The 23,877-nt window shown below is 37.8% G+C and overlaps 1 pseudogene; it reads left to right on the forward strand.

The window, feature by feature from the left end:
• LOC127656778 (mirror-image polydactyly gene 1 protein-like) overlaps positions 1-23,877 on the forward strand; it is a 67,814-nt pseudogene that overhangs the window by 30,295 nt on the left and 13,642 nt on the right.

Here is a 23,877-nt window from a genome sequence, read left to right on the forward strand (position 1 = left end):
CCAGCCCCACAGCCACCACCATTGTGCCCTTGAGCAAGGCACTTATCTCCAGGTTGCTCCAGGGGGATTGTCCCTGTAATAAGGGCTCCGTAAGTCGCTTTGGATAAAAGCGTCTGCCAAATGCATAAATGTAAATGTAAAATGTACTGAATACTTCTGAATGGTAGTGAACTACTGAATAATTCCGAGTAGTATTGAAATACTGAATACATTTTAATTGTAGTGAACTACTGAATACTTCTTAATAGTACTAAACTGCTGAATACTTTTGAATTTGACTGAACTACTGAATACTTCTGAATAGTACTGAACTACTGAATACTTTTGAATTTTACTGAATACTTGTGAATAGTACTGAGAACTGAATAATTCTGAATAAAACTGAACTACTGAATACTTCTGAATAGTACTAAACTACTGAATACTTCTGAATAGTACTAAACTACTGAATACTTTTGAATAGTACTGAACTACTGAATTCATCTAAGAAGAACTGAACTACTGAATACTTTTGAATAGTACTAAAATACTGAATACATTTGAATATCACTGAACTACTGAATACTGCTTAATAGTACTGAAGGACTGAATACTTCTAGATAGCACTAAACTACTGAATAGTACTGAACTACTAAATACTATTTATTTATAGTGAACTACTGAATACTTTTTAATTGTTGTGAACTACTGAATACTTCTGAATAGTACTAAACTACTGAATACTTCTGAATAGTGCTTAACTACTGAATACTGTTAAAAAGGACTGAACTACTGAATACTTCTGAATAGTACTAAAATACTGAATATATTTGAATATTACTGCACTATTAAATGCTTCTGAATAGCACTGAACTACTGAATATTTTTGAATTGTAGTGAACTACTGAATACTTTTTTCATTGTACTGAACTACTGAATACTTTTTCATTGTACTGAACTACTGAATACTTTTTCATTGTACTGAACTACTGAATACTTTTTATAATACTGAATTACTAAATAAAATGAGTCTAGGGAATCTTGACATTTTTATTTGATTGTGCCAATCACCTATTTGATAGAGTTTGTTTACTCTTGAACACACATACACATATGCTGGACCAGCCTAAAAATAAAAAATATTTTACGCATGATTTGAGGTGAAGACCTATAATTGTTAAACGTTGTTACGTTTATTGCTGATTTATTATGTTAAATTGATACTTACATGAGTATTATTAAATAGGCCTAACATAATACTGAATCCATATGAACTACTGGGGATTTTTAAGGCACTTTTTTCAGTATGCATAAAAACATTCACAAATTAATTGAATTGATCCACAAAATAGCACTGAATTACTGAATAATACTGACTTTTAGTGAGCTACTGCATAATGCCTCTGAGCTACTGAGTCAGCTTTCTCTACTTTTCTTTCCATTGTACATTTTGACGCCATTCTCTTAAATTTGGTGCATATTTTTCTTTGTAAAAACAGGATTATTTTATTTTGAAATATACCAAAAATGAGTTTGTCCCTTCAGAGATCACAGACACACATGAAGAGTAGCATCAGCAGTGTTTACCCAGGTTCTTACAGTAAATGTAGTAATAACTGAGAAGGTTTATGAAGGTTTATGCCCCGCAGAGGTTTCACCTCTCATTGAACAGTCTAAGATACACATTAATTTTCCATATGGCAATGTAACTGCATTTTACAGACTTCTTGAGCCAACTTGAGAACTCTTTCAAAAAAAATATTTTTGCACTGATGTTTGCAGTTTACATTATTCTGTCAAGAAACTGAAGCCCCAGCCTCAAAAAAAATAATCTAATACCACCAGATTGTAAGGCTGTACAATTTTACCAGTTATTTATTAAATAAATAAAGGCCCTGGGGGTGGGGAGAGTGTTTAGAAAAGCTTTTTGAAAACCGTCTCTATTTTTGCATTTTCATTTGGTGACGCTAGTGGCACAGAAATTATACACTTAAAGGTACAGTTCATCCTAAATTTTAAATTCGGAATGATAAAAAAGTAATCAAACAAAGTATAAAACAGCTGTGTGTTTGTCTAGTCTCATCACCTGACGCTATAAATTCTGATTCAATACATTCAAAGTGAGCTCTGTTTCTTTCTTTCTCTTCTCCAGTGCAGTCGCAAAGAACAAGAGCTGCTTCGTGCAAAAGAACCAAGCCATAATTCTGCAAACAACACCCGCCACCTGGCCGCCCAAAACAATCTGGATCAAGCGAGCAAGGTAAAACACACACAAACCCACGTGGTAGGGCTCCTCTGAAAATTAATGTCACTAGCCCTCGCTCGCTTTCACGGAATACATGTGCTCGCCGAAACACGCTGGGACTGTTTGCCAACAATACCATCCTAGAATACGACCCTCACCGTACGTGCAGTCCTCCATACACAAAAATGAATGCCCCTGGACCCTTTATCATCCCCTCATTACGCTCTCCACTGTATCGTTCATTAACTTGTATTTGCTCTCTCCTGTGCTTGTTTTCCAGCGATTTGCAGCGATAGACTGGTGGCCCCGGGCATATGTTTGACAGGGTTTTAGGATGACACAGGCTGGTCAGTGTGCCTCGATGCCTCACTGTGGGTCTGTTAGGGAGACGCAGGGCAAACACGAGCCTATTTGATTTGCCGTATTTATCTGATGCAGCTAGAGCCCTTGAGTTTAATGCAGAGTGCTGTAAATGGGCCGTCATTAGATAGAGCTGAGTAAACACGTGCCGAGATAAAATGATTTCAGTGGGGTTGCTGAGTCAGGCCCCTTTATGACAAATTAACACATAAGAGCCTGCATCTGCACCAAAATATACTAACATACTGCATGTGTTGTAGTCATCCACTTAACCTCACCACCCAGTGGCTATATTCATAAGAGGGGGGCTTCCACTTGTATTAGTAGCATTTATACTAAAATTAATCTATATTTTGAGTGAATGTTAGAAAGCCCAATGGAAAATGTAATAGCTATGTCCTGTTCCATTGTTCCAAAGTCACATATACATCTGTACAATAGCAATGACATTTTTTTGTCTTCCAGCCCTTAAAAATAAGCAGTATGTACTTGGTATAATATAAAATTCTTAAATATAGGAAATTATAACCTGATTTCACCCTGTCTATTTTACTGTATTTATTTTTATGGGATTGTGCAACCAAGGATAGGTTGGAAGACAATGCCTTTCATTTCTGTTGTACCTATGTACAGTACATGTATATGTAAATTAAATAAATAAGACATAATATGATTTTGAAAGAAGAATCAATGACCAGAACAGGTATACATGTGCACTGCGGCATACCAAGTATACATTGTGCAGGTATGTAGCTGTACAAAGTATACATAGTGGAAAGAATATATGAGCAGTACAGGTACATGTTCTGGTATGTGCATATATGTAGAATTAACATAGGTGTTTCTTTGATTAATTTGGTTTTAAACTTAATTGATTTCGAATGTACATACCTTATATCAAATAAAATGTTAATTTATTTTGTTTACCCCTTTTCTTAGTATATAAAGGTGGCTTAATGCATTGTTTTTCTTGATGTGAAGGCTCTTTCTGGGCGAGTAATTCCTTGTTTTGACATGTAGCCATAAGATGAACATTTGCTGTTGGATTCACAATTCATGAAACATAACAATGGCAAGTGGCAAAATTGGAATTCATATTAATTTTATTGTTTGTATTTGAAAGTGATCACTTGGATTGTGGTCTGGGACACAACTGAGCCACATGGCGATGATTATCAGTTGATAAAAAATATATAATTATTTGTAATCTGGAAAAAGTCCAGTCTGTGTCTCTAGGCAAAGCTTTCTGGAGATTTAAAAAAAAAAATGATATTTCACATTTAAGGCTCAATTGGCTGATGGCTTATTAAGAAATATATTAAATTTTGTTATTAATGTAGCACTTGATTTTTCTATAAATCCCCTTAATTATAGATTGACTCCTGGGATTACATAGCAGGGTTTTTAATTTAAAACGAAATGGGAACAGCTGTCGTAAAATTAGTCAACAGTGCCGGGAACATATCCACAAAACAATTGAAAAATGAACAGGACTTCCACTTATCAATTGACATTTTACTTTAAAGAAAGCCAGAAAATCTGCAGGGCTAAAATGAAAAAGACCTGAGAGGAAGATGAGCAAAGAATTTTCCTTCTGAAATCTTTGTTTAGCTTTTTTCCCACAGTAACTTTCAGGGATTTCATAATTACAGGGATTAACAGGGATAATTAATTATTGTTTTTTAATCGCCACACTCTTTAGAGATGGAGAACATTAACCAATGTTGTTATTCATCATGGAAAATAACAATAATGATAATGAAAATAATGATCAAAGTTAGGCCATTTTGTTAAATTATTATTATTTAAATTGAAATTAGGGACATATTTAGCTTTTGTTGTCATTTAATCACCAATTTCACCAGAGCAGTAAAGCACCTGCAAAAAATTTTTTATTTGGCTGGGGACTTTTGTCAGTTGATAAAACCTTGAGGCAGTTCCTAGTCTTATCTCTCAGGGCGGTCTGGTTTTCACATTGGCACCTGTAAAAGAACCTGTTTAACAACCATCTGAGAGACACAGCACCAAATGTATCTAAAAGCTTTACTAATGTGTGGTGGGGTTAGTGTTTGCTGTCTTTTCTGCCTCCAGAAAAGATGGTAAAACCTGAAATGTCATACATTATTTTACATTTTACATTTTTATGCATTTGTTAGACGCTTTTATCCAAAGCGACTTACAGTGCAATTATTACAGGGACAATCCCCCCGGAGCAACCTGGAGTTAAGTGTCTTGCTCAAGGGCACAACCTCCTCCAAGAAAACAGATTCATAAAGGGACTAAATAAAGTTTACATTTAATTCTATAAATTCCATAAATACCAGGATTTAAAAATAAATGTAAATCTTCTAATCTGATTCGACAAGCAGCATTCAGGAGTGCTAATATTTGCGGTATTCCAGTCAGTGCATTTTATCGATATCACCGTTTTGTAATTCGCTGTGCGCTTTTGCACACCAATACAATGGTAGCCAGCAAAAATCTGCTTAATCCAAAATTACAACAACGCAAGAAAACTGCGTTTACATGAGATTTAAAATGATCAGATTATTCTCTGCTTCCGACATTAAAACGAAAACAGGAATTCACACTTGCGCACATTGGATAAGCCGGTAAAAACGGCAGAAAAGGTGAGGACATGAGGGGATTAATAGGCAAAACTCTACATGTACTGATAATTTTTTTTACTATATATGACCATACCCCAATAAAGGAAAGATATTTAAGGCATTTACATGACCATACACATTGTAGGCTTATTATGCATAATTGGCAAGATCGTTTATTTAAGATCGTGTGTATGATCGTGCACCCTCGCTATTTTTTTAAATTACATTTACATTTATTTCTATTCCTAGCAGAAGCTTTTATCCAAAGCAACTGACAAATGAGGAATACATAAAAGTAAATTTGTCTTCAGGAAGCAATGACACGAGAAGTGCTGGAATACAAAGTTGCAAATTGCTCAGAGAAGTACAAGTTGGGAGGAAGGTGAGAGAAAATGGTGAAATTATTTTTTAAATGAAAGAAGAAAGAAGACAGTGTTTGATTGGGTCAAGTGCTCACGAAAGAGTTGCACAGTTAGAGAATCAGCTGCTTGGGATGAGTTCGGAAGGTCGTTCCACTAGTGAGGAAAGGTGGAAGTGGAAGTGAAAGTCCCCAAGAAAGTAATTTTGTGCGCATTGAAGTAGTCCAGTCTAGATATTACAAGTTTGGTTGCATGCTCAGATAGGAAATGTCTGATTTTCCTAATGTTGTGAAGTGCAAATCTACATGACTGGGCTGTCTTTGCGATGTTTTTCCAAAAATACCAAACATTGTATTTTAGGTTTGTGGTTAGTAGTAATTATAATTAGCTAATGTTAAACATAATATATGTAAATAGAAAGTCCATCCTAGCATATATGATTTTATTGCTTGTCGCCTGATGTTAGTTTTAAGTGAGTCCCTCTAAATGCTGGAGTGGGGGATGAGGATGGGTGAGCGGGGGCTGTTGCATAGAGCTGTTCCCTCATTCTCAACCACCTGTGTTTGCTCTGCAGCTTTTCTCTCAGAGTACTGACAGCAGCAAAGTGATCTCACGCTCCTGCCCCCATCACGCTCGTAACCTTTATCATTTACAACTGACTTCTGTCTATAACTCATCCTTAATTCCATCCATGAACAACATAAATAGACTTTATAACTGATGTTACTCTTACAAATTGTATTAATTGTGACCCACATGGTCATAAATTCAGAAAGGACTATATGATCTTGTTTTAAAAAGTATAGTTCACCCAAATATGACAATTAGATAATCATTAACTCACCTTCATTTTGATCCAAACCTGTATGACCTGATATTGTGCAAAATCTCTGAGCTGCTCTTTTCCAAACAATGAAAATGGAGGGTGATTCACACTGTTGAGCTCCAAAGAGAACAAAAAGCACTGTAACAGGATCATAAATGTTGTCCATACTACTCGTGTGCTATATTTCAATGTCTTCAGAAGCCATACGATAGTTTTTAGAAATTGTATTTAGTGAGAGCTGTAATTAAGCGGCATGGTTACATTTGGTACAATTAGCATTAAGCCACATTTGAGGGTGTGTCCAGCTTATTTGCATGTGCAGTTATTAGTAATTATTCGTAGTAATTCAAAACCTGCAATACATTTAAATTTATGCATTTGGCAGACACTTTTATCCAAAGCAACTTACAGTGCACTTATTACAGGGACAATCCCCCAGGAGCAACCTGGAGTTAAGTGCCTTGCTCAAGGACACAATGGTGGTGGCTGTGGGGTTCGAACCAGCGACCTTCTGATTACCAGTTATGTGCTTTAGCCCACAACACCACCGCCTTTCGCAATAGACCCACAAAGCAAATTAGTACCCGTTGTTTTAAATCCGGCCTGCATCATTTAGCCATTTCATTTTCGAAATATTTCCATGTCTCGTCTACCGTCTCGGTCAATGAAAAATTGGCAAAAAGCTCCCAAATAAATGATGGTTGGCCCCTTATAAAGGTTTAATAAAAACCTACAACGTTCAGAGTGATTTTGTAGATATTTCAGCTATGAAAGCGTCCCTGGTGTGAGTGTTAGTGAATTTTTAAAGAAAGGGCTCTGCTGTTTTGTGCTGACTCTTGTTACGAGAGATTTATGAGTGTGTTCTTCTGAAGAGGGCTCTTGTATTTTAGTGCTCTTCTTTTGTCAGGCGAGGATGCTAGTCATTTGTGTCTGTCCTGCAGAGAGAAAAATGTTTAATCACAGATCATCAGGTGACATGGACTCGGAAATAGAGAATCCTGTGTATTCCACAGGATTAGTCCTCTAAATACAGTGGCCGTTGAGTTCAGTTCACATTACACAGGGAAAAGTGGGAAAGTGTTTCATCTTTAACAACAATTAGACACAATATCGGTTGCTTACTTATATTGTACATTTACATTTCTATTTAACCATTTATCAGATGCTTTTATCCAAAGCGTCTTATAAAAAAGGAAAGAAAAAGCAATTAATCTTAAGGACACCGTAACATTAGTTTTGAAGTATGAAAGTGTGTTAATACCAAAGTTGATCAGAAAAGTGCAGACTGAGACTAGAGAGAGCGGGTCTTATTCTTATTGAGTATCGAAATGGCATTGATATGTAAACAAAAGTAGTCAAATGTTAGTGTGCTTATGGTTGTTCATAACCATCACAACCAAGACAATTTCTGAATGTAGCTTAGTTGTCATAAATTGTTGTGTTTTGAAGGTTTGATGATGTCTATTCGATGCATCAAACTCTTTATTTTCAAAAGAATGTAAAATCCATGATGTTTCCCCTTTAACATTTTGCGCAACCTTAGAAGTGCCAGCTCGCTCTTCAGTGACCTCTGACATTATACAGGTCGCGCTGCTTTTAAAGAGCTTCATTCAGTGACGGAAAGGACTGTGACACACTGATAACCTCCATCATATCCTCCTCTCCCCACTGGGTCAGAAAGGCCACGAGCAGCCCACCTCTGCCCCACCAAACGCTCACTCGTAAAGGTCAAGGCTGCGACCCTCCATTGCTCGGCTTAATCTCTACAGGTTAACACGTTACTCTGGGAACCTAATTTGGATAATATTGTAATGAATGCTGATAAAATACATAAGATTAAAAGAATTGAGCTTTGAAGTCGAGCTCCTCTCCCTGTTGGAGAAAAGTACATATTGACTTTAGAGGTTTGAGGCTTTTTGATGTTCTCTTTGACTTGCGAGACCTGCACTCCAGTAATTAGAATGATTGGGACGCCACTGGCGGAAGCTGCATGGATAAAAGTATTTATAGTGCTTGAGATCAGAGATTTAAACGGGACAGGTGTAAGAGCCTTACCGTAACAAAAAACAGAGAATGGGCCTATTTCTACTGTTTAGTTGACGCATAATGTGTCTATTGAGATTTCAGGTTCAATTGAATTGGAGTGCATAAAGGAAAGAGCATTTCTATGTGATTTACATCAAGAGTTTAGGTTAAAATGTATGTAAATGTAAAATGTACATCTATAGGTCCATCAAGACTTTAGGTTAAAATGTATATGAATCAGTGGCGGCTGCTGGTCTTTCAAAGAGGGGAAGCTCATTTTCGGCCTACATTATAAACTTATTTACCCTATTTTTTGCACTAAATCAATCTTAGGTGTTGAAAATCAGGTCGACAATATTAGCACCGTCTGCCATCGTGCGCAGTTTCACCCGTACGACGCTAGCCTAGCCTACTGTATGAATGAATGAATGAACGAACGAACGAATGAACAAACATTCTAAAACAAAATATATTAAACTTGGTAAAACTGAAACAAGGAATGTGGTGTATAATTGTGTGAAATGTATTATGCAAATTGACTAGCAATTTCACCAAACAAATATAAAGAAATAGGTTGCAGCAGTTTGTCTTTCGACTACACTTGAGAAATCCGCGATGGGACTGAGCGCGAAATAGCTTCAGTGACTTCTTATAGTACAGATTCGCTGTCAATCAAAAGGAGATGCAGTCTTTCGACAGATCCTCCAATCATCACGCGGAAGCCCGGAGTCCGGGCCAGCCCACTCCTCATTCACCCCCAGAGACGCTGAGCGTCCGTGGGCGGGACATAATCGCAGCATTTATCCAATGACCGTCTATTTTTGGAGCACTGAAAAAAACTGTTCAGAGCAGCCACATTGAAGTCAATGGACGCTCGGCTTCAACAGGTAAATGCACTGACGCTACGGGAATGTATGAGAAGTAAATCGAGTCAGCCGACCTGCTATATGTAATGTAGCTGATTCTGAATGAACTCGTCTTCGAGATGAACGTGTTCTAACGCATTTTTAGTCAATAAATTGTTTACACAATAGTACATATTTGACCATTATTTTTTTGACATTATAGGGGAAGCTGAGCTTCCCTTGCAAGAAATCCCCACTGATATGAATGCTTAACGGGAAATATATATCTATACGTCCATCGAGATTTTGGGTTAAAATTGATATGTATAAGATAACGTGTATAATAGGTTCTATAACTTGTCACAATCCTTTTTTGAGTTTTTCATAATTTTGGAACACTTTTTTTCTCTAGAACATTTTAAATGATCTTGAGCTGTGACAAATAATTTTTAGAAGTGCAAATGGTCTATTCCAAAAGTTTTATTCTGAATAATTATAAAATCATGAACAAAAGTCTAATTAAAATAGTTTTTGGTGGAGCACCGCAGGGCATATCGTCTTCCCAAAAGTAACCTATTGCAGACATAGTGGCAAGAGAGCATGCAGACTTATCCTTAGTTGGTAAAGGTACTATTTGCATTAGTGTCTTTTATAGTGCAGATTTTTAATTACAGACTGCATCAGAGCTTTATAACGGTGTATGCACTCACATTGCAAGCATGCGGGTGACATCATTGTGAGGCAATGAGGCATTGAAGATGTAAGCTGTTCTTTTCCAGTTCACTTAAATAAAAAAGAAACTTCCATCCACCGCATTTTGATAAGATACTGATATATGTCCAACAGGTGCTTAGCAACAGTTTTGAGGAGAATACGTCCAGCTTTATCACAGTTTAAGGTACACCCATTTCTCAGTCAGAAGATAAGGCACATACCGCATTCATGTACTTCTTAAGGAAGTGGTTGAAATGTCAAGCCTATCAACCACACACCTCAATTAAACAAAACCCCAATTGCAGCAAAAGTTACTGTATAATCTCTAGCCCTTATAGTGAACCCAAGTCTTTACCTTCATTTAAAGGAATGGTTCACCAAAAAATGAAATGTCTGTCATGATTTCTCACTGTCCTTCTGTCTTTCCTATTCCTTTATCTCTCTGTTTATCTCTCGCCAACTCTCCCCCTCTTTGCCTCGGGGAGTATATTGCAGGCCGCTACAGTAGGGGAGGTTGTCATGTTTGTTTAGACAGCCTCCATTGTGTCTGTCTGCTCGCCCAGCTGTTGAGAGGATGAAACCATCAATACATCTGTTTCAACGGCAGGTCATTAGCAGGGGCTTTATTGTGCTTCAGGTTTAGGCACTGAGAGGTAAGGGACAGTGTTTACCCAGCCCTCCCCGCACCCACTGGCCCAGGGTCTCTTCAGTCTCACAACATTGTGCTGCTGAGTAGGTGCTGAGTTAGGAGACAATAGAGTCAGTTGGATCACCCTCTCAGTGAGTTAAATGAATGAAGTTCAGATGCAGTTCAGATGGGAATCTGTTGATGTAGATGCAAGTGGATGTAGTTTTCTTCAAGGATATCTAATTAACTTAAGATTTCTGGCAGAAAATCCAGTTGTTAGTTCATCCTAAAAAGTGTTTAGTGTATCAACCTGGTGCTTTTATAAACTCAAATCTTTCCTGGCGGACTGATAAAATCCTTTACACCCTGATTCCCGAAAGTTGTGTTGCAATTGAAGCTTGCATAAGTGCTCTTCACTTTTCAAACTTTCACAAGTTTGAACAAGGCCAGCTTTTCTTTAGTCCATGCTTTTTTTCTATTGTTTTCCTTTGTAAACCCATGCTAGGATGGACATCTTTGACTGTTGCATCAATATCACTGTTTTTTCAAATGCAGAGTCAAGTAAAAAACAACGTCAACTGTTATAAAAGTATCTTGAGACATCTGCGTTTTACTGTATTCATTGCACTGCTTCTAGTTTATTTTTTAATGCACGCATGCATTCAGCATGAACGGGCCCTAAGAATCCAGTTTTAAAGGGATAGATCACCCAAAAGTTTAAATTCTCATATCAGTTACTCACCCTCATGCCCTCCCAGATGTGGATGACTTGCTTTCTTCTGCTGATTGAAATATTGATCTGTGATTACATTGCTCCAAAAGACATATATTAAACCACTAAAGTCATATAAATTACTTTTATGCTGCTTTTATGTGATTTTTGAAGCTTTAAATGTCTGGTCACTTTTCACTTGCATTGTATGGACCTACAGAGCTGAAATATTTTTCAGAAAATCGTCATTTGTGTTCAGCAGAACAAAGTCATACACATCCGGGATGGCATGAGGGTAATAGTTTTGGGTGAACTATGCCTTTAAGTTCATCCTCCAAATCGCTTCATGTATCAACCTGGTATCTTTTAAACATTACTGTTTCCCAGTGTACTGATAAAATCCTGTGCACACTCACTCCTAAAAGTAACATTGCAGATGGAGCTTGCAGTTTTCAAAAGCACACTTTACTTTTAAAACTTGCTCAAGATTTTACAAGGGGCCGTACACTCCGAACACTTATTTTTGTGTCCATCCATGCTGTTTTTAAAATAGTTTTTCTATGAAAACATACTCTAGACAGACATGTTTGACCGTTGCTCTCAGGGGCGTATTCCTGGGGGAATGAGGGGGAGGTAACCCCCTCAATAATCAAAACAAGCAATTACACAACCCCCCCATTATTTTTACCATTAGCAAGGGAAACATGTAAATGCTTCATGCTGCAACCCCTCCAATGTTCAAGCCAAATCTGCGCCCTTGGTTGCACTGTTTCAATGTTTATTTTCAGCACAGCGTCAGTTTTTCAGACACATTGTCAAGATAAAAACAACATTAACTGTTAAAAATGCATCTCGAGACACCTGCAATCTGCTCTTTTCGTGGTGGTATCTCTAGCTCTTTTTTTATTTTTGATCAAATATGCAGTGCTCTGTTTTCAGTTTCATGACATCATTGTTTTCCAAAGCATGCGGTAATGTAGAGCGTTTTTGGTAGAGAAAAATGGCATTCCAGTGTGAATGAGAGGCGTACATGTAGTGAAATCAATGCGTTCTCAGACCAAAATTTATTGATGTGGTTTTGGCCTAGGAATTGCATTCTGACTCATTCCGGAACAACGTTGCACCATTTTGTTGATATCATATTTTTTGTATTTGTTGGTTCTCATTATTAATAGTCTGATATATCGGCCAGGCTGATTAATTAGCTGATATTTGGCCATTCAACCAGTCTTTGACCATGCCAGCTTTGCCAATTAACAGAGTTAGACTGTGCCTGTCTTTACTATTATTACATTGTATTATAAATCAGCATTATATCGGCCAACCTGTTCTGTAGATACTGGCATCGGCATTTGCCATCGAAAAACCAATATCATGCGACGCGACCCCTTTGTTCTAATAGTGGAATAATTAGTGCTGTTTGAAGGTTTAGTTCTTTATTGTTTTCATGCATGAATAGTGTGTTGCAACAGAGTTTGATATGACATGTGTTTCTCCCAATTCAACAGCTTCAGGAAGAGCTTCTGGAAACCCAGAGAGAAAGAGATAAAGCCCTGGAGCTTACTCACAAACTGGAAGTGGAGCTACAAACCATACACAGGTATTACAAGTAAACCTCTTCACCTTACCCTTCACAGAATGTCCTTAAATGACTTGGGCATTTTACAGTTTGTTTGATTTGTGACGAAACATGAAACTCCAGCAAACCTGTGGTGTCATGCCTTTAATGTTCAGTGTAGTTATAAATAAATAGAGGTGCATGAAAAGGTGTCCTTTGGGGAAGCCACATCACTCAATGTCATTACCCAACGTCATTACTTTGACTTCACTCTGTTTCTTGACTGTGAATAATGCAAGAAATTAAGTATACGGCTTTGAAACAGATTATAAACATTGAAACTGGCTTTTATGTGTAATGTTTGCTTTGCTCAGGGAAAAATAAACTGCTCGGCTTAAGTGAAGTGAGTCATTATATCGTCACAAATTCATAATCTGGAAGATTGGTGCTGTTGTGAAAACGTGATCTCAGTCCACATCTCCTGCAGATGCACCTCCTATATTCTCCCTGTCGGAGGTCTTTCTACACTGGCTTTAAAGTTCTGAGATACTCCTAGTTGTTTTTCTACAGCGTAGAAGCCTCCAGAGGTTCCGACCACAAATGTCTCAGCACCACCTTACATTTGATCGTTTTGGCCTCCAAGTCCAACCCTGTGCTTATTTAGGGTTTATTCAAAATAATAGTCGGGGTCTGGAATAACCAAACCTCACTCGTTCCCAATGGTCGTGATGGACAACCACAAACCCAGTATTTGTCTTCCTGCCAGAGGACTGTTTGCTTTACTTGGGGTTTATCTGTCAGTGAGGAGAGGTCTGATAGATGATACTGAGTGTTTTGCTCATAAACTGGTTGTGCTGGTTAATTGAGCTGTGTCTGGTTTACGCCAGAGGTACACCATTATGCATCAATGATTCTTCGTTTGCATTTGTTCTATCTCATTACGTTTCATCCACATCTCATTGTGCATGATTGTGTGTTTGTGGTTCACTCTTAGTAATGAAGGTTCCAGTTTGAACCAAGAGGGGTTTTACAGGCTTTCGACAAAGTAGAACCTTTTTAAATTCCACAAATAACTTTTTATTCTCTGTTTTAAAGCCATATATGTACTTGTGCTTCAGAGATCCCAGAAACCAATACGTTGATCAGAAGGACCCTTTAATGTAACATCAACATATTGTTTTATATTTTAATTTCCACTGACAAAAAATTTTACATGGTACCATGGTAATACTATTGTTGCACCATGTTAATACCATGTTTTTTTATTATTTATTTTGTGTGCCATGTAGAATATGATAATCATTTACAATGACATATATCAAAGTACATTTCTATTAACATCTGACACCATAACAGTACCATGATACCACAAAAGTACATTTTGTAAGAATCAAAAGAAACATATGGCCAACCCAAGGATGCCATATGATGCAAAAATGGTTCTCTGTAAGTGTAGGATTCTTGGGATTCTTCTATTGTGCATTGGCATAAGCTGTCTCCTTCTACAGTCAGTTCTCTTTCGTGTCAACAACTAACTAATTAAACAAACTTAAACATTTCAGTTAATACAGTTGCTTTTAATTACAAAAGTTATGGACATAGTACTCACAGTAAATAATCTTAGTACAATTTAGTCAGTGAACATTTTATTAGAACATTTTAAACTTTCCTTATAAAAACAAGATTGATCTTGTAACAGCACATATGATGCCTTTCATAGGAGACTTTATTGAGGGCCATGTAGTCTTTTAGACAATATCACCTTGCATTACTGGCGAAAGAAATAAGATACAGAGCTGCACACGCAGACCTCAACAGTTGGTGCGCAAAACACCATGATGGGAACAATCAACATATAATTTTTTTTATATATCATGAGCAGGTAGAAAATTAACTTCAGACTTCACAAAACAAGAATGCCTAGTGCATGCTGGAAACACCAACTTCGAAAAGTGAAGTAAAATTTACTTATTTTATTTACCTGTGAAATTTACTCAAATTAGCGAGTAAATATGACAAGGTTTTCTACATTAGGATTGATACATGATAATGCATTGTAAAGATAACAAACAAACATAAATAATATTTATAAGCTAGAACATACATTTTTACACGTTTGAATTGAGTACAAATGTAGAATTTACTAATATTTTCAAGTTCACACTTAATCTAATTTATTCAATGTAGAAAGTACTTTATCTTTTCTGCTACGGTATATTTACTTCCCCACAAAATCTTTTTTTTTTCTCTTCTTTTTTTTTTTTTGTATTGTCAACTACTTTAAAGAGATTCCTGCTCAACAAGTTACTTACATGAATAATAACACATATGCTTTAAAGGTATAATTCACCCACAAATGTCAATTTCGTATCTCTTTTTTTCTTCTGTGGATGAAGATATTTTGAAGAATATTTTAGGTGTATTTTTTCATGCGGTGTAAGTCAAAGGGTGCCTTTCGAGCACCAAAAGGACATCAGTAATCCATACATCTTGAGTGGTTTAATCCATGTTTTCTAATGCTATACGATCACTTTAGGTGAGACTGAAATTGAATTCCTTATTGTGCTCCTTTATGTCCTTTTTGGAGCTTGAAAGATTTGGACCACTTTGACTTGCATTGTGTGGACAAAAACAACTCGTGCATTCAAAATATCTTCAGTTGTGTTCTGCAGAAGAAAGTCATAAAAGTTTGGGATTGCATAAGAGAGAGTGAATGATAAAAGAGTTTTCATGTTTGGGTGAACTATCATTTTTTATTAATGGCACAGACATTTGAGGATAACTATTGCCCTGTTTGTTTACCGCCACAATAATGCAAGGATGCGTGTTACATTTCTACAGTGGGACTGCACTTTTGCAATGCGTTGGACATTGAAATCTTCATTTACATCCTTTAGTAGAGTTTCTGGCCTAAAAGTGTGATTGCTTGTGAACATTAGTTGCTACCTAGTATAACTCTTAATCTGAAAAGAGTGTTCACTTTCTTTTCTGTTTGGTCTGTCCCCGTTGGAGGAGGAGAAGGAGCACATTGTTTTCCTCCAGACAATCTGCATTGTGTGAGTGTCAGGGTGTCCAGTGCTGGTCCACAGCCCCTGCCCATGTGGCCGCAGTGCTGAACCTTTAAAATGTGAATCCTCCAGACCAACAAAGGCCAGAGGATGGCTGCATGTGTTTGCTCTCAGGATTGCCCGACCACCTCTATTGTGTCTTTTAGGATAACAGACAGTCTGAGTCACATGAAAGAGCAGGGAACACATGAGAGAGAGAATGTGGTGGGAAAAACGTTTGCGTTGCGTGAACCTCGAGTTCTTATTACGACTGGCCGATATATTGAACATTCACAATTTTTAAACTAAAATATTGTTAGATAATATAAATAATATAGAAATAATGTTGTTAACTACTGTGAATTGTTATATTGGTGTTTATAAATAAAAATGATTAAATATACAGTAACAATAAAAAAATATAATCATATAAAAATATACACATTTTATTGTGCACATTTTTGTTCATTTAGTGGAAAAAAAAAATTATGTGTGGAAAACATGGCTTGATTATTTGTTTTAGATTTTCCATTAAAACATTTTAATCTACATGGCAACTGTGGCTGTTTGGTGTAAATTATGGTTCCTCTAATTGGAAAAATATGTCAATTTTAAGCCATTTCAGAGCAAATACATATATACATATACATATATAAATTTTTAGCAATTCCGCCAAGCCCTAGTTCTGATTAGAACCATCTCCTAAAAGTTCAGCAAGCTTCCCTACTGATAAAGAACAACATTTTGGCAGTTTTAAGCTCTCAGGGAGAATTGTTTTAATGGGTTATCATTGGCCGGCTGGTGAAGGAGAGGTTTGACTTTGAGTTTAAGGTGTTTTGTTTGAGTATCGGCCAACATGAGAGGGAGGCACGGCTGGATAGATAGATGTGTATTAACACTGTATGTTCCCATACAGCCAAACTCCCCAGTGATCATTATTATCACACACACTAACAGCTCGACCTGTCAACACTCCCAGCTCAATAGTCATTAGCAAATACAACTTAGTACATGTACATGAGCTCTCTTTTTCCAATACACCTTTTCATTACAGTTTTACTCTCTCTTTTTCTTTCTTTCTCATTTTTATTACTATTTTACGTACATAAGGTTAGGGATTTTTCAGAACCCAAAGTTTCAGTATTAAAGTGCACTGCACTGTTTGTGCTACAGACATGAATGATTCCCTAAATCATGCTGCTTGCTGATGAGACAATGCAATAACTATCCTGGTGACCGTTTGGCATTGACTAAAGAGGCAACATTTACATTAAATTTACATTGTCATATAGCAGACGTTTTTATCAATAGCACCTTACAAAATGAGGAGCAACCCTTGGCATTTTGCCGGTGAGTTTTACACAAACAAGCACCAATAGGATTTTCTTCACAGAATATTTAAAAATCAAGATGTGTTTATTATTCATTTATGATGATATGAGGTGTAACATGGTGTTTTTCCCACAGTTGCAAGTTCCTAATATTGTCTCTGAGCTTTAGAGAGATTTCTAATCGTTCATCTCTGTGATTTTCGGTGCCAATTATTTCCATTCCTTTGGTCCCCCTTTATATTTATGTAATATTTATAGCGCCTGTGGCATTAACAGGCTTTACCTTCAAAATAGATCACACTGCTTTCACTGCATTAGCTGTCCTCGCCATTCTGTGCAGCAAAATACATTTTGTAGATTGTATGAAACCCCTCCCAGCAAGCAACAGTTCCTTTATTCAAATGCACTGCAGCGATCCTGCCAGAGCTCAGCAAAATGCTGCCTTCTCAAACTGTATACGGAGGTATGAAGGCATCAAGACAGGTTTAAATTCAATAGTTACAACCCATCCCATCTACTAAGATGTCTTTACCCGTTCAGTTTTTGTAGGCAGCCTAGATATGTTCTTCAGATCCTTTGATGTCCAACAATGCTGTGTGTGTGCGAAGATATAAATACTATATACTATATATAAATACAGCTAGTTGGTTGGTCTTAGTAGGTCACCCATCGTGGTCAGGCGAGCAATTTTTAGGGGGAAGGTGGGAACTTTTTAGCTGATCATGCTGGTCAATAGGCTTGTTTTAGAGAACTTTTGGGCTCTTTTTAAACTGGTCAGGTTGGTTGATGGACTGGTTTTAATGGGTTATGGGCACTTATTTGCTGATCAGGTGATCAGTGGGTTGGTTTTAGAGGGGTTTTGGGCACTTTTTAGTTGGTTACGCTGTTCAGTGGGCTGGTTTTAGAGGGTTCTTTTTTAACTTTTTGGCTGGTCGATGGACTGATTTTAGAGGAGTTTTGGGCACTCCTTAGCTGGTCAGGCTGGCCAATGGTCTCTTTTTAGAATGGCTTTTAGCACTTTTTGCTGGTCAGACAGGTCTGTTGGCTATTTTAGAGGGGTTTTGGGCACTTTTTAGTTGGTAAGGCTGGTCATGGGGCTGGTTTTAGAGGGGTTTTTTTGTTTGGTTTTTTTGCACTTTTTAGCTGGTCGATGGGCTGATTTTAGATGGGTGTTGGGCACTTTTTAGCTGGCAGGCTGATCAGTTGGCTGATTTTAGAGAGGTTTTGTGTACATTAAGCTGGTCATGATGGTCAATGGGCTGGATTTAGAGGGGTTTAGGGAACTTCTTAGCTGGCCAGGCTGGTCGATGGCCTGATTTATAGAGGTTTGGGACACTTTTTAGCGGTTGGTTTTAGAGGAGTTTTGGGCACTTTTTTGTTGGACAGTGGGTTTTGAATGTTTTAGCTCATTAGACGTGACATTATGGTGCCTTGGAAGACTGTATAAAACCAGTTTCCTTAAGAGGTGCCTTAACACACAAAACGCTGCATGTGAAGTCATTGACTGACTGGGAAGTAAAGCAACAAGGCTTAGCTTTCAGAAACAGCACTGATGTCCCTAGTTTTCATGAAATTCTTATCAAATCTTTAGGCCAGCCTTAATGTTTTCGTGCACAATTGGGTGTGTTCTCATTTTTCTGTGTACAAGAAAGAAAACCAGAAGTATAGAAACTATGATGGCCTTTATCAGTAGCTGCCAGCTTGACTGATTAATGTTGGTTGACAGTGGATCGTGGGCAATAGTTTGTTTAAATCAACCACAGGTTGCTATAGACACCTGTATGTAGAAGGTCTCCATGTCTCTCTTTTTGCAGCGGTCTCCTTGTGCTGTTTTTGCTGTAGATAAGCTCTCTCTATTAAAAGGTTATTTTACATTTGCCATCAGATAGTATTTTGTGGATGTGTTAATGTTTAACTGGCCTGGAGAGTTAGAGGGCAGGTTTGTTTGGATCCCGCCCCTGTGACCAGGTATCTTATGGCTCTAGTTAATGTTTAACTGCTCAGAGCGGCTGTCTGGTGGCCTTTATGGAAACTAGAGCAACACACACAATAATATGAGGCCATATTAAATTAAACCAGAGTATATTTGGTTTGCTTTTGGTGAAATGGAGTACACTGAAAATGTTAAGATTTAAAGTGTTAACATGAGATTATTAGATGCTTTATTAGTCACTAGTAATCATAAATACTAACACTACTAATAATTATAGCTAATCATTTCATCACTGTTATGTTAGGGATTTCAACAACCCCCTGACCCTTAGTTTTAAACTCATCCTTCACTATATGTGCTACACATATTTCAAATCATGTGGATTGTTGGGTAAAAGTATGCTTTTGCTTTTCTAAATGATCCGAATTATGCTTTTTGCCTTGTGGACAATTAAATTAGCAAAACAATATACCATAGACTTACACAGGAGGAGGACCCGAGCCATATCTAGTGGCCAAAATATCATAAAGACTTATGGGCTTTTTTGACATAGGCCAGTAAACAACCACCCAGAATACCTTAGCAACTGGTTTGCAACCCAACACCGGCAAGTTTTGCATGGGCAAGGACCAATTACATTTTCTAAGCGAAATGTAATAATCTAAGCAGTGATGCCTAGGTCATGGTTCCCAGGGAACACACAAACTGTTCAAATAAATACCTTGAATAGGGCTTCACAATTTATGTAAAAAGATATTATGTGGTGGTGTAGTGGTGTAGTGGTCTAAGCACATAACTGGTAATCTGGTAATCAGAAGGATGCTGGTTCGAGCCCCACAGCCACCACCACTGTGTCCTTGAGCAAGGCACTTAACTCCAGGTTGCTCCAGGGGGATTGTCCCTGTAATAAGGGCTCTGTAAGTCGCTTTGGATAAAAGTGTCTGCCAAATGCATAAATGTAAATGTAATTAGTGTCTACATTTTCTATTTACTATTAGATTTTTATTTTACAACATTAAGCATTGTAAATAGAGCTGTCAAAGTTAAACATGTGAATTATTAAAAAACAATATTATATTATTTTCTTAATCGCGATAAACTCATTTACTCTTAAAAACCTGTAACGATGTTGCTGGTGCTGGCCATGACAAAAACAATGAATTGAACAACCCAAGTGCAAATTTATTCCAAACGTGAAATCCAAAAAAAAAAACTAAATATGAATGTTAACAAATACAAAAAATGATCTTCATGTCTGTAAACTAGAATTGACATAAACTTGACCCAAGAAAATAACCCAATGAAAACAAGACACATGAACATGGAGGGAAACAGGAATCACATGACTAGGGAAGCACATGACAGGGGGAAAAAAAAAAAAGACATGAAAAACATGAATCAACACATGACATACCTCCCCCCATTAAGGGGTGGTTCCCGATGCCCCAAAATATGAATAAAACACATAAAACATGACATAATTTTCAAAGTTCTGTATGGAGCTTAGGGGATGGGGGGTTCTTGAGGTGTGGCCTGGAATGGCATGGCGTGGGGCGAGACAGGGCATGGGACCACGGCAGAGTCAACGGAAGGTGGGGCCATGAGAGGCTCGAGGGGCGGAGCTGTGGATGGTGGGGCTGTGAGAGACTTGAAGGGCGACACCAGGGAACTTGGTACACAGAGAGCTGCTGAAGACTCGAAGGGCCAGGCTGGAGCCGGATACAGGGAGGACCAAGGCGGCGCTGGAGGCTCGGATGAGCAATGCAGAGCTGGGGGATCTGAAGACTGATGCGGAACCGGTGGGGCTAGGGATGGAGGTCCCCAGTGGAGCTGATGGAACGGTGGGACGAGGCGCAGCCAGAGGATCGGAGAGCCAAGACGGAGCCAGGTGACCGACAGACCAAGGAGGAACTGGAGAGACGAGGGACCCCGGTAAAGCCGACAGGCTGAAGGACCGCAGTGGAGCCGAAGGTACACAGTGCCGAGGCGATACAAAGGGATCGACAGGCCAAGGCAGATGCCTTTATTATCTTCCATGATGTCCAATGAAAATGTTGCACCAAAACAATTTAGTAATATATGATCATTTCCCACCCTGTTTTTGGCCCTCTGTCTTAAATGCTCAGTTTTTGCCTAAGCGCCTTGTTAAAACTTCAACGTAAATGCCCACTGTTATGATTGGCTAACATCATGCAGCCCCATCGAATTCAGCAACTCAATCAGAAGAGAATGAACCTTGACATCATGAAACAAAATTGCAGGGTCTACACACAATGCACTTCTAACACATGGCATCTGAATTTATTAAACTGTTCGTCTCAAACACTGTTAGCACTCAGCAGTCATGTCATTTGAAATATTCTATTAAATTGTATTATGACTGTTCACAAGAAAACCACGCTGATATGAGCAGAAAAAAACAACATACAAACCACGCTGATATGAGCCTAAAAACATGAACACATCATAGTCCAAAGAACGGTGAAATGACGCACACACATACTGTTGGCGCACTGAGGTGCACTGAGGTACATCCCCAGAAACACACCAAAACCGAGTCAAAGACATCCATCTTCCATCTTCAAAGACATCCATCATCAAAGACTTCCTATGTTTACATACACCAACAATTAAAAATAATGCAGATGGGCGAAAGAATGCGTCCATGACGCATTTGAGCTCAAAACAACTAGAGGCAGCAGCTGAATGCGAGAGAATTTCTTCTCCCTTTCAGAGTTGTATCTTGATACAGCATCTTTTCAAAGTGATGATAAATGGGAGCAGTCAAAAAGTCTGTGTAGTTCATGTTTATATTAAAAATAATTCCAAATAGTCCAGATTGGTCCCCTTAGGTGTTATGTTAGGAATAGTTTGCCACAGAAGGCCTACTCTCTTGACTTAAACTGCACGCCAGTGGGCGGGGCCGCGGGTGCGATGACGCATGTTGTGGGATGTGTAAATACAGATGAGCAATGTGATGTGATGTCATGAACAGACAGATTTCAAAACGAAACATTTCAGCAGGGTAGTAACTACTGTATAAATGCTCTTTTTAAACTGGGGAGGAAGTTTTGAGTTCTGGAATTTACAGTATGTTTTTATAAGACTGTTACATCTTATATGTCTAAATATCAAAGAAAATTTGATTATTCATTTCATGACCCCTTTAAAGTGCATTGCAATGAATACCCAACCTATAGTTGCATAGTTTTTTCAATTTGTCAACCACCCATTTAGACTTTGTGGAACATTTAATGTTACTTGAATGTTCATTAAAATGTTCATTGAGTATTTTAGTGCATTTCTATCTTTATACTGTGGAAGACTTTGTTTGGAAAATGTTAATAAAGCATTGCTTTTGCATATTGTTTTCTTTTTCTTTCCTTAGAAGGAAATATGTGCATTTTGACTGGAAAATAAGTCTATATATAGTAAAATTGGAGCATTTTCATAACCTGTGATTAATCGTGATTAACTATTAACAATAAAAAACTTTTATGGAAAATACGAATTGTAACCAACCAGAAACGTCTCCATTGTGCACATGAATGCAATGATGAATCACAGTGTTTAGTTTAGTCAAAGTCCAGACAGAATGTGACTTTGTGTGTGTGTGTGTGTGCGTGTGTGCGTGTGTGCGTGCGTGCGCGCATGTGTGTGTGTTGATTTTGTTGGAAAATCTACGAAATCAGCTTGTTTTGGATGTGTAGCCTAAATAGAGAATATGGCATGCAGTTGCCCTAAAAAAAAATCTATGAATCGAAATTAATAATTGCAATTACACTTTCACTGGAAATAATCAACCATTAAGATTTTTGTCATAATTGTGCAGCCCTAACTTTAAATGTATAGTAAGTCATTTGGATAAAAGTGCCTACCAAATGCATAAATATAATGTCATTTCAGTAAAAACAAGTTGAAGTTTCTCATTTTAGATTAGACGGGTTAGATTGTGTCTCCATCATCCTGACTTCTCCATTCTTCTGATCAGGACAGAAGCTTTTTATGTGTCATTTATCCCTCTCTAATGACTTCTCATAAAGTGATCAGAGTTGTGACCAGGATGGGAAGCCGGTTGTGTTGTGTGTGTGGGGGGGTGGGGGTGGGAATGCTTAGATAAGATAATCCATAGTGTGGCAATGCCTTCCTGGCCTTGTTTGTCACTGTCATTGGACCTTTGTACCCAATATGTTTGCATTTAATTAAACAAAGCACACAGTTTTACATCACTTTCTCGACCATCAATATCACATCTGAATTGATTATCTCCTGCTTTAAAAGAAGACAAAAGGAAATAAAGGAAGAACCTTACATGGAAGCTGCCCTGGAACTAATTAGCAGGACTGAATGAGTAATATGACTTTAGGGCAAAACACACACACACAAGCACGCATGTTGGATATGACAAAAGACAAATGGTGGTGCCAGTCAATCAAGATTTCTCCGTCACAACAGGCACACACCCCACGATGCATGCGAGCCAAAGAGAAGTTTGTATTGTTGATTAATCGTGGCATTGTACCAGGTGCATTGTTTCCCAAGCTAATATGAATGCCAATTTAATACCGCTGGGGTTTAGCATGTGTCTGTGGTCGCAGGTGAACACGGTTTACCTGTCTTTATCTCGTTTCCTAGTAAATGAAAAGGGGAGTAGGAGTAATTATTATTTAGACCAATTATTGACATCCCGTGCTGTTGGTGACTTG

The sequence above is a fragment of the Xyrauchen texanus genome, chromosome 16 (assembly GCF_025860055.1).
Source record: "Xyrauchen texanus isolate HMW12.3.18 chromosome 16, RBS_HiC_50CHRs, whole genome shotgun sequence".
NCBI classification, from domain to species: domain Eukaryota; kingdom Metazoa; phylum Chordata; class Actinopteri; order Cypriniformes; family Catostomidae; genus Xyrauchen; species Xyrauchen texanus.